We start from the raw sequence: 10,839 nt of genomic DNA, 5'->3' as shown, positions 1-10,839 counted from the left end.
GAGGAAAATGAGATGAATTCTTGGCATACGAAGGAAGTGAATACCTACCAAAATTACATCAGCGTGGAAACCAGTTCAATGAACAACCACACTGCCCCTTTGCACGAGTCTTTTATAAGGTTGACATATCTTGGACATCGTATAAGGGATTCAGTTATATCTTATACTGGTATCTATGGCTGCATAACAACTTATCCCCAAAGTTAGCCACTGGAAACTACAGATATATATTATGTCACACTTTCTGTAAATCTGAAATCTGTGCTGGGAGGCCTCTGGACCAGGGTCTCCCAAGACTATAAGGGTCATCAGCCAGGGATATAGCCATCACAGGGCTCAGCTAGGGGAGGGCCTGCTTCCAAGGTCACTTAGGTGGCCATTGTCAGGCCTCAGAAGATATGCACCCATGTTTTACTCACATGGACCCCTCCATGAGTGTGCCTCCCAACATGGCATCTGGCTTCCTCCAGAGAAAGCAATGCAGGAAAGAAGGAGAGAGAGCCTCCAATACAGAAGCCATAGTTTTTTTTATAATCTAGTCTCAGAAATGACATTCTATCACTTGTGTCATATTCTTTTCATTAGAAGCAGGTCAATAAGTCCAGTTCATACTCAAGGGGAGGGGATTCCCCATGGGAAGCAATATTGGAAAACCGAGAGACAGGCTCATTGGGAGTCCCTCTGAGAATGCTGCCCATTCACCTCTCTAAGAGGGTTGTGTTATAGGACAACTGGATCTCTAAGGCAACCAAAGATATTAGCCTGCAAAGTAAGCGTTTCTACTAAATTCCTGTGTTGACCATATGAGCCTTTATTTTTCAAAATCAGATTGACTTTTTTTTCCCTGTCTAGCCAACCAGACTGACCCTGTTTGAGTAAAAAAAAATACTAGCTTAATTATTGATTTCATCTGAAAAGACCTTAATATTTGGTGATTTCTGGTTTTACTTTGGGAGTAGAAAAATAGAAAAAGAAAACCCCACAGAGCTCTGGAATCACCTACTGAAGAAATGACTTTCAATTTCACAGGATCCACTTTATGACTTTGTACAAATAAATCATCTTGAAGAGAAATTGAAAGGAGGCAAGTTGGCAATGTCTGAATGAATTAACAAAGGCTACACAACATAAGAAAACACTGTTGTGTTAAGTTTTATAGAAAGTGGGGTTATAGAGATGAAAAATGCCGTATAAATGGGTTGGCACATGGCAACTCTACCAGTTTTCACTTTGGCATGTTAACATGGTTTTGATTCTATTCGAAGTTTGCCTTTTCTAGGAAAGGAAGGAGTAACATCAGCTAGAAAGTTATTCGTTCTCCTTTATGCTTAGGAGTCAAAGGAAATGTATTCGTTCTAAAGATGTGTGTGTGTGTGTGTGTGTGTGTGTGTGTGTGTGTACGTGCATGTGGGAACTTTCCTTTTGACTGGGGTTGCTTATAAGGCACATGGAAATAATGGAATTAAATTTCTTCTTTTTCTTTTGCTACAAACCTTTATAAAGGTTGCTATAAATGTCATAGCTACTTTGTTTCCTGAAAAGTAATTTTCCTGTCAGTCTGATCTGTTCCTTTGAGATACCATATTATTAGTCTATGATGATTTCTTTAAAGCGCATCAAAGTATATGCTTTGGTGTATTTTTATCATTTCACAACCTTCCAGTGAAATCTTCATGGCTCCGAGTCTTGTTTCTAAGTCACTAATTATTCATAAAAGATGGTAAGATTACTTTATTTTATCCTTCTAATGAAATGCAATGAAGTTTAAGGAAAACCCTTAGCAGAGCTTAAAATGCCAAAAAGGGCTTAGGAAATGAAAAGTCATTTCCAGTTAAAATGTGAACTAAAAACAAAAAGATAGGGTGAGACATGTAGGGAAGTAGAGAGAGGAAGGGGAAGAGAAGTCTTCACTGAGTGTTTATGGTTTCCATGTAATCAGTGTTCACAAAGTACATTCAAAAACAATCCCAGAAAAGGACAGAAAGACCAGGAAGGTGACAGTAATCGCCATGCTTCTCCAAAGCATTGAAACCTGTACCTTCTTTAGAATGTCTCTGACATTAGGAAGAATGTTCCCTAAGAAGGAGAGAAGATCATGAGGCAGAAGGAATCTTATGTTTTTCATTGTTTGTCAAGAAATCATTGGCTCAAACTCACAAAATGCAGTCATATTTTATTATATTTTCTGGTTATCCAAGACTTAGCTCTAACAGAATCTTTTAAACAACACGTTTAAACAGAATGTGAACACCTTGTATTACATAGCATAATGTGAATGATTTACAGTCCTTAGGAAAAAACAATTTTCCTTTTCTGTGAGACATTGATTTAAGACAAAAAGCAGTAACTGATCGCATCTTTGGAGGGCAAAGGTGAGCTGATGAGAGAGGAAACTGAAAAAGAGAGAGAAGAAAAAATAGATGAAAAACGATCTACACATAAACATCTATTTCTGATGTTTAATTTATTATTTCAAAGGTGTATTTTCCCCAAATGGTTTTCTTCAAGGAACAGAATTCATTCACATACACACACACAAACACACACACACACACACACACACACACACACACACACACACCAAAGAATCTGTACGTCTGCTGTTTGGCCGAACCCATCTGCAAAATAAACAAGAAACAGAGAGTTATTGACAGCTAAGATGAGCCAGGAATTATAGACACACAGGTACCATCCTCTTTCCAGATATTTACATGGAATTTTCTTTAGCGCTCCAAACCTTGAAAGGGTTTTAAGATGCTTCAGAGTTATTACTTATCTAATTGGATACTTAGGAATGCAATGACTTCTTGAAGAAAACCTTAATTCAGAGAAAACTGTTATTTGTAATTATAATGAGTAGATTTCTCTGTCTCTTTTTGGATTTGATAATGAGCTTGTGGGCTTGGTTCCACATTGTCTTCATCTTTGTCTGCCTTTTAAGTCTCCTTCATTGTCTGCTATTTATTTTACTAAAGGTGATCGCTGCTTTATTAATCACTGCTTGATTAACCATAGCAGGATTTGAAATAAGCTTATATGGACTCTGAAAACAAATGCAGGTAATGGCCCAGGCTTGGATCTCTTGAGTTTTTCCTTTTCCCCTTGACTTCCTCAAGAATTTCCATGTGCCCTTGACATGCTCCACGTGCCCTTGAAAACGATGTGTGTTCTTCTGGTCTTGGGTGGAGTGTCAATAATGTCGATGAAAGCAAGTTGGTTGATAATTAACTCAAGTCATGTATATCCATATTGACCTTCTGTCTACTTATCCCATCAATTTTTGGGAGAGGGATATTGAAATTTCTCACTACAATTACGGGTTTGTCTATTTCTCCTGTGAGTTCTATCAGTTTGGCTGCATATATTTGGAAACTCTGTTGCTAGATGCATAAATATTTAGAATGCTTGTGTTGAAGGACAGCTCCCCGTACAGAGCCAAATTCCAGGTATCGATCAGGAAGATAACCACATGAATCAGATATAAAGAGTGATATGAGGAAAGAAATGAGGGTTTGAATCCTCATGCCATTGGTGGCATCGAAATTGCAAAGTGGTGTGATGTGGGTGGAGGCAAGAGAGGTAGCAGTCTGGGGACTACAAATATGACCCAGAATGCCATGTTTATTGTGGAAATAGCATCTGATTCAGCAGTTGAAAGATGGTGAGCAAGGCTGGACATTTTTGTGGGATAATACGTCTTAGTCTTTTGGTTCTCCAAGTTCCCCAAACAAATGTATATTAATCTGGTATGCTAATGCTAGGTATAGAGGGTTGATCCCAAACATATGTGGTCCTGTCCTCAGGGAGATTCCAGGTCAGTAGAGATGGCGGTGGGGAATAGATGTCACTGGAACATTCCCACCCATCATATAGGACTACTTTGGAAAAAGCCACTGTTCAACAAGAACATGTAGCTGAAGGTCCTTTTCTCATCTGCTGGATGACAAAAGAATACTTAAGAATGAGCTCTTCAAGTTGAGATCTAGAGGAGAAGCTCTCTCTGCCAACTCAGGCTACCTTAGTGAAATACCCCAGTCTGGCTGACCTAACAACAGAAATTAATTTTCTCATAATTCTGGAGGCTGGCAGTCCAAGGTCAGGGTGCCAGTGTGGTTGGTTTCTGATGAGAGCTCTCCTCCTGACTTGTGGATGGCCACCTTCTTGTGTCTTCACATGGTCGGGAGAGAAAAAAAGCAAGCCCTCTGGTGTCTCTTCTGATAAGGACATTAGTCTTATCCTGAGGGCCCCATCCCCATGACGTCACCTAACCTCAGTCACCTCCCCTAAAGTCTCGCCTCCTAATACCATCCCACTGGAGGTCAAGGGCTTCTACATAAGAACTTTGGGAAGACACAGACATCCAGTCCACAGTGGAAAGTGTTAATGAAAATGAAGTGAAGGAGGGAAGGGGCAGTTTTCTGTGCTTCTCTTGCTCCCTCTCATCCCTATTCTCTGACTCTTCCTGACCAGACACTTTCACATCTGCACCGCACACCCAGCAGTCACAACATGCAAAGATGTCATGCTCCATCTTCGTTCCACCTTCTCTTTCCACCTATACTCCTGCTTCCATCACCGACCTCAGATGAGGAAACACATGACCTTCCGACATGTAGAGAGTATGCTTGGGTAGAGTGACAGCCCTCCACATTGTCAGAAGTTCTGCATGTTTTTATTTTTCTACATCTTCTTGATTCTTCATCTCCATAATGTTCAGTGAAACCAGAACATAAGCAGACAGACGGCCTGAGTGGGCGAGTATTTTAGCTTAATGCCAAAACACTTGCCATCAGTCCCAACCCTTCTCCTCCCTCTCAGCTTCAATTAGTGGCGTCACAGTGACCTCACTCCCTGGCTGGTAAGCACAAGGGAATCTTTCTGGTATGTTTTTGAAAGATTAAGGTCTATGAAGAGGAGTTCAGAATCAAACGATCTTTTCCAGAAGAACCTCACCCAGTTAAGATCTTTTGATTAACCCCTGCAAGATAACACTACTCCTAGTAATAGCCACCACTGAAGGCACCACGCTGAATACTTTCCAAAGATTTCATGCTCACTGCCACTCTGATAAGTAGATACGCGTAGGCTTGTTTTAGAGATAAGAGAAACTTATAACCAGCTAATGTTTTTATTTATGTACTCCCTCCCCTTTCCCTCAAATATTTATGAAGTATCTACTATCCTTAAGGCATATCATGACAACTTGTTCCCACCTTTCAAGACCCTTTTAGCCTGAAATGGGAGAAATTAACAACAACTCACATTTATTGAGTTCATTTATTGAGTCCTCACCATGTCTGGGACGCTGTATTTTCAATCTGTAGTTATTTAATGTTTTAGCAATCCTGATGGCAGTTCTGTTTCTGCCCCATATTCTGCAAACAGAGAAGCTGGGGGCATACAGCACTTCAGTGAAATGTCCCCCCAGATCACATATTTTCTAAGTGGTAGGGCTCAAACTTAGACTCTGGGAGCCTGTCTTTAGTTCTCTAAATCCTGCATATCGAACCACCATCCTATGCAGACCTATCTAACTTAAAATGTCTATGTGTATGTGCACACACACATGTACACACACACAATCTGTAACATGGACCAGCTCAGAATAAATCCTATTCACTTTTTTCTCCCTGCAATGAGATGGTCAGCTTCTTTAGGGATGAAGTCTCACTTATCATTTTGTCCCCAGGACCCTCCTGCAGTGATTCAGGGCATGGTGGTGTTGACTTTGCTCCCTGAGAAACATTTGCAATGTCTGAAGAAATTTTTGGTTGTTGCAGCTGGGGGGGGTGGATACTGCCGGCCTTTAGTGGGTAGAGGTCAGAGATGCTGCTAACATATAAGACAGCCCCTCACAACAGGGAATTACACAGCCCGACTGTCAGGAGTGGTCCTGCCCTATTATAATGGTTAACACAGAGAGAGGGTGCCATGTAGTTTGTGGAATGAATTCCAAATCCTATACCAAGAACCTCCTCCAAATAACCTCCACCAAATATCTTCCCCAGAGATACATTTCCGCTTACCATTCAAAACCCAGTCGAAGCGTCATCTCTTCCTGGAAGGCCCCCTGACAATCCTTGGGCAGCTTTGTTTGGTTTGGTTTTAGTTTTTTGATTTTAGTCAAAAATTGGCTTATTTTAGTAACTTTTTCTTCCACCCTTTGGCTCTTCAGCCCCGATCAGGGGATGCTGACAGTGGCTTAAGGATGACACAATTAGGCCAAAATATGTTTCTTAAAAAGGTCTACGGTATATTTTGAAGTTAAAAAAAAAAAGCCTATGGATTTTCTGTGGCTCTGTAGGTGGTGGGATAGGATTTAAATGGTAAATTTCCAACCATAAGAAGTTATCTGTCTTTTAATAAAATGCAAACCATCTGTCCAGTTGCTGAATCTCTCAGGGGGTTTTCTATTTTCTTTCCTTCTCAGTAGGGCATTCTTTTAATTTTTTAAAGTCTGTTTTACTTACCTACAGCAAAATTCACCCATCTAAAATGAGTCTACTTATTTCAACAAAAGCCTACAGTGGTGTACCAGGGCAAAACCACACACACAATCGGTTAACAGTGAACCTTTTACTTTTTACTCTGTATTTTAATTTTTTATAAGAAGCACCTATTACTCTTATCAGAATTTTCTGTCTGATCTGTTGAGGCATAATTTACAGACAGGCAAATATACCCTTTGCAGTTCTCAGAGTTTCTACAAATGTATACAGTCATGTAATCACCACTGCAATCATGAGGGAGAACATTCTATCATTCCCGACAATGCACGGAAGCCCGTCTGCAGTCAGGCAGCCCTCCGTGCCCCCCAGGCCACCAGCACCAGCAGCTCCCAATGTGGTATCTGTCCCTGTACCTCTGCTGTTTCCAGAATACCAGACCGATGGACTCATACAGTAGTCTGTGGTATCTTGCATCTGACTTCTTTCATTTCAGATGCTTTCGAAATGCATCCATTGAGGAACGTATCAGTAACGCGTTAATTTTGTTGTTTTTCATCCCATGCTGGGGCAGGCCCACAGCTTCCTTATGCATTTTCCAGCTGATGGATATTTGAGTTACTTGGGAGTAAAGTGGAAAGCTGCTTTAATCATTTGCATAGAGGGTTTTGTGTGGGCCTAAACTTCCATTTTTTCCTGAGGAAATCCCAGAAGATGGATTGCTGGGTCCTATGGCAAGTGCTTGTTTATAAGATGCTTTCAAACTCTTCCCCGCAGCGCTGGTGCCGTTTTGCCTTCCCACTAGCGATGCACCATACTTGGCACCTGCTTGGCCTCCTAGACGTGTAATTGTCAGTGGTCTTTTTGAAGCCACTTTCATAGGTGTGTAGAGGTCTACACACAGTGGCAACCGTGTGTAGTGTTGACAGAGGTGGCAACAGTGTTTTAATTTGCATTTCCCCATGACTAATGATGTTGAGCCTTTTTGTCGTGCTCGTTTGCCACCCATAGCCCTTCCTGCTGGGGGAGGTCACGGAAGGGTCCTGAGCTCTGCTGAGCTGAAAGCTGCGTGGACATTTCCGCCCCTGTCCTTGGACTCTGCGCCCCGCCCAGTTCCCACCTCCGGAGCCATTTTCAAGGTCGGGACCCTGAGAGAACTAGGTGGCCTTGAGCTCCTCTGGGCAGTGGCCAGGGATGGGCCCCATGAAGCCTCTCTGTAAACTCAAGATTCTTGCGGGCGCTGCGGAGACCTTGCTCACGGCCCGGGACCTCCGTGTCTGTAAGTTCCCTTGCTGGTCGGAGCTGTCCCTTGCCCTTTTGGAGTGGCCTACCTCTGCCTTCCCTCCCTCCCCGACCTCCGTCCTCCTAGCTGGGGCTAGTGTACATCCTTCTCTTAATAGTCTTTCCAGGGCTCAGGTTTTTCCTTTGGATGGCGTCCACATTTTCAGTGTGCTAGGATTTGTATTAGTTTGCGTCTTATGTAGGAAATTATTGCATCCAACAGGGTCACAAAGGTTTTTCTCCTGAGTTCTCTCTAGAAGTTTTAAAATTTTAGGTTTTACATTTGGACCCACAGTGCACTTTGAGTTTTGTCTGTGGAAGGAAGTGTAAGTCAAGGTCCCCTATTTTTGGTACGGGGCAACCACTATTCCAAAACATTTATTGAAAAGACAATTTTTCCTTCACTGAATTACTTTTGCATCACTGTTAGAAATTTACTGACCAATATGTATGCGGATTTATTTCGGTCTTCTCTATTCTGGTAATAACAGCGTTGTAAAAAAATTTATCCATTTTCTTGAGCACTTACATATACCAAACACAGTTTAAAACATTTTACAAAGAATAACTCTTTCAGTACACATTGCAACCCTAATGGCAGGTGCTTTTATGAATTTTATTTTGTTGACCAGGAATCTAAGGTTCAGAGAGGTTAAGTAGATATCCCAAGGTCACACAGCCAAGAACTGACGGAGCTTAGCTTGTATTTTCTTCTCTCATTGTGAGTCGCCCTTTAGGATAATTGTTGGTTTGATTGTCTGAAGTCCTTACTAGGTGGCAAGCCCTTTGAGGATATAGAATGTTTCTCTTAGCTTTGTGGCCTGGGCCCCTAGCAGATGCCACCTCCAGAGAACATGTTCCATGAAGGCATATAATGAATGAATGAGTGAATAAATGCATAATGTGTGCACCCAGTGCTGCCTTTTGAAGATTATGCTTTTTGGAACCATCACGACCATCAAACCCCAAGTAGAAGACCATCAAACATCGACGGCATCAACAAGCTAGGTCACACAGAATGTGTAGGCTGTTACCATGAAAAACAGAGTAAACATGTTGCCTACGGATATTCGTTGTTGGCACATAGTGGTCCAGACTTTTATAGGCTGCCATGTGTCCTTTTATAGAATGTCCCAACCTCAGGGGCCACACCGGAGGGCTCAAATAGCCAGGTGACAATTGTCAATATCTTGAGTGGGAATTAAGGGATGGAGGCATGAAGTTAGCTCCAAATGGTCAGAAATATCAAGGCAGGAGCAGGAGGTGGGGCCAGACTTGTTGGATCAAGTTGATTTTCGTCTGGGGAAGAGCCAAGGCTTGAGAGCTAGTAAGGAAGATTAAGCTGTAGGTGACAAGGCGGTGTGGAAGGAAACCCAGAAAATCTGATTGGCTCAAAGCGACCTTCCTTTTCTTTTCTTTTTATGATGAAAACCCAAGAGCACATGCTTGTGGTTAAAACTGTCAACAGAAAAGGAGGGTAGAAATTAAAGTTAAAGTCATCCAGACTTTCCTGATGTTCCAAGGAGACTGGGTACGATTTTGTTATTGTTTGATTTGGTTCTGGAGATTTTTCTGGGCACATCTGGCTGTATATCATTTCTGTCCAAAGATCAGACGATGTTTATGGTTGTTCCCTCACCCGAAGGAGTCATTTTCAAGGCCTCCCGGAATGTCTCATGTTCCAGAGAGCTCATGCCTCTATTTTATTTTGAATAACAAATGGCTCTTTGCTCATCTCAGCTACAGGGTAGAATCCCGGGGGGGAGTTTTTTTCTGTTTGTAAACGATGGAAGTTCAGGCCCACCCCCCCAGAGAATCTGGTGAATTCAGCCTGAGGTGTGGCCTGGACATCGGGGTGTCCCCACAGGACGCGACTGTGCAGCCAAGGTATGACTGGCTTTCCATCCCAGTTATACTAGGGATAACTAGGACATACGAGGCTGGCTGCATTTCCTTCATCCCTGGCTGTCCAAGCTGCATCCTCGGATTATTTTGGGATGGGATCTGGGAGGTGGCAGTCTCATCGGTGTTCCCAGATACAGCCAGGTTTGAGACTGGCTGCTCTCTGAAACTTTGGCACTCATACCAGTGGTTCGTGCGTATACTGGGCACTTGACATAATCACCCCAAAAGGAGATATTGAACCCCGTTTATTTCTCATTCTCAGTATGAGCTCTCCATTGTAATTCATGGGTGCGTACATGAGCCATTTAAAGTTCACTTTTTTTTATTTTTTAAAGTATCTATTGATTTATTGTGTTATGTTAGTCACCATACAATACATTATTAGTTTTTACTTTAAAAGGCAGAGCAGTGACTCTGAATCTCTACTTGCAGAATAAAGGAAAAAAGTAATTTCACTACTGTTCTATGATTGGTTACTTGTGACTCAAGAACCACCTTGAGGGAGAGCCTCACTCACTTAGATAAAAGTGAATGTCATCCATTCTGGATGGTTGTGGGAGATCAGTGCTTCTGAAACGTGAATGTGCACTGAAAGCATGTAGGGATTTTTTTTTAATTAATTTATTTATTTGAGAGAGGGTATAGAGAGCGCATAAGCTGGGGGTAGAAGTAGAGGGAGAAGTTCACTCCCTGCTGAGCAGGGAACCCCAGGCGAGACTTGATTCCAGAAGCCTGGGATTATAACCTGAGCTGATAGCAGACACTTAACCGCCTGACCCACCCACGCGCCCTCATCTGGAGATTTTAAAAAATGAAATTTCTGATCTGGTTGTTCTGGGGTGGAGCCTGAGAATCTGCATTTCTAAGAAGCTCCCCGGGGGATTCTGGACTTGGTCCTAGGATGATGTATTTTGTAGGGAGGTGTCAGATCACTCAAAATGTGGCTCTAATATGTGAGGAGTTTGAAGATCGTTATTTTATGCAACAATGGAGTGGAAATATTGCAAATAGACTTTCTTATTTTACACCTGTGATTTAAAATGTGTATGTAGCTAACATAATAAATGGGTAGACATTGGACCATTTCACTATATACTTAAGTTGATATATTCCAATAGCAGAGTGCCCTTTTATTTATTTACTTCTCTTTCTTTCTTTCTTTTTTGTTTTTTAGATTTTATTTATTTACTTGAGAGAGAGAGAGAGC

This window comes from Lontra canadensis, unplaced genomic scaffold (genome assembly GCF_010015895.1).
Source record: "Lontra canadensis isolate GAN:19392208 unplaced genomic scaffold, GSC_riverotter_1.0 scaffold65, whole genome shotgun sequence".
NCBI classification, from domain to species: domain Eukaryota; kingdom Metazoa; phylum Chordata; class Mammalia; order Carnivora; family Mustelidae; genus Lontra; species Lontra canadensis.
Note: the sequence above shows the minus strand (reverse complement) of the source record.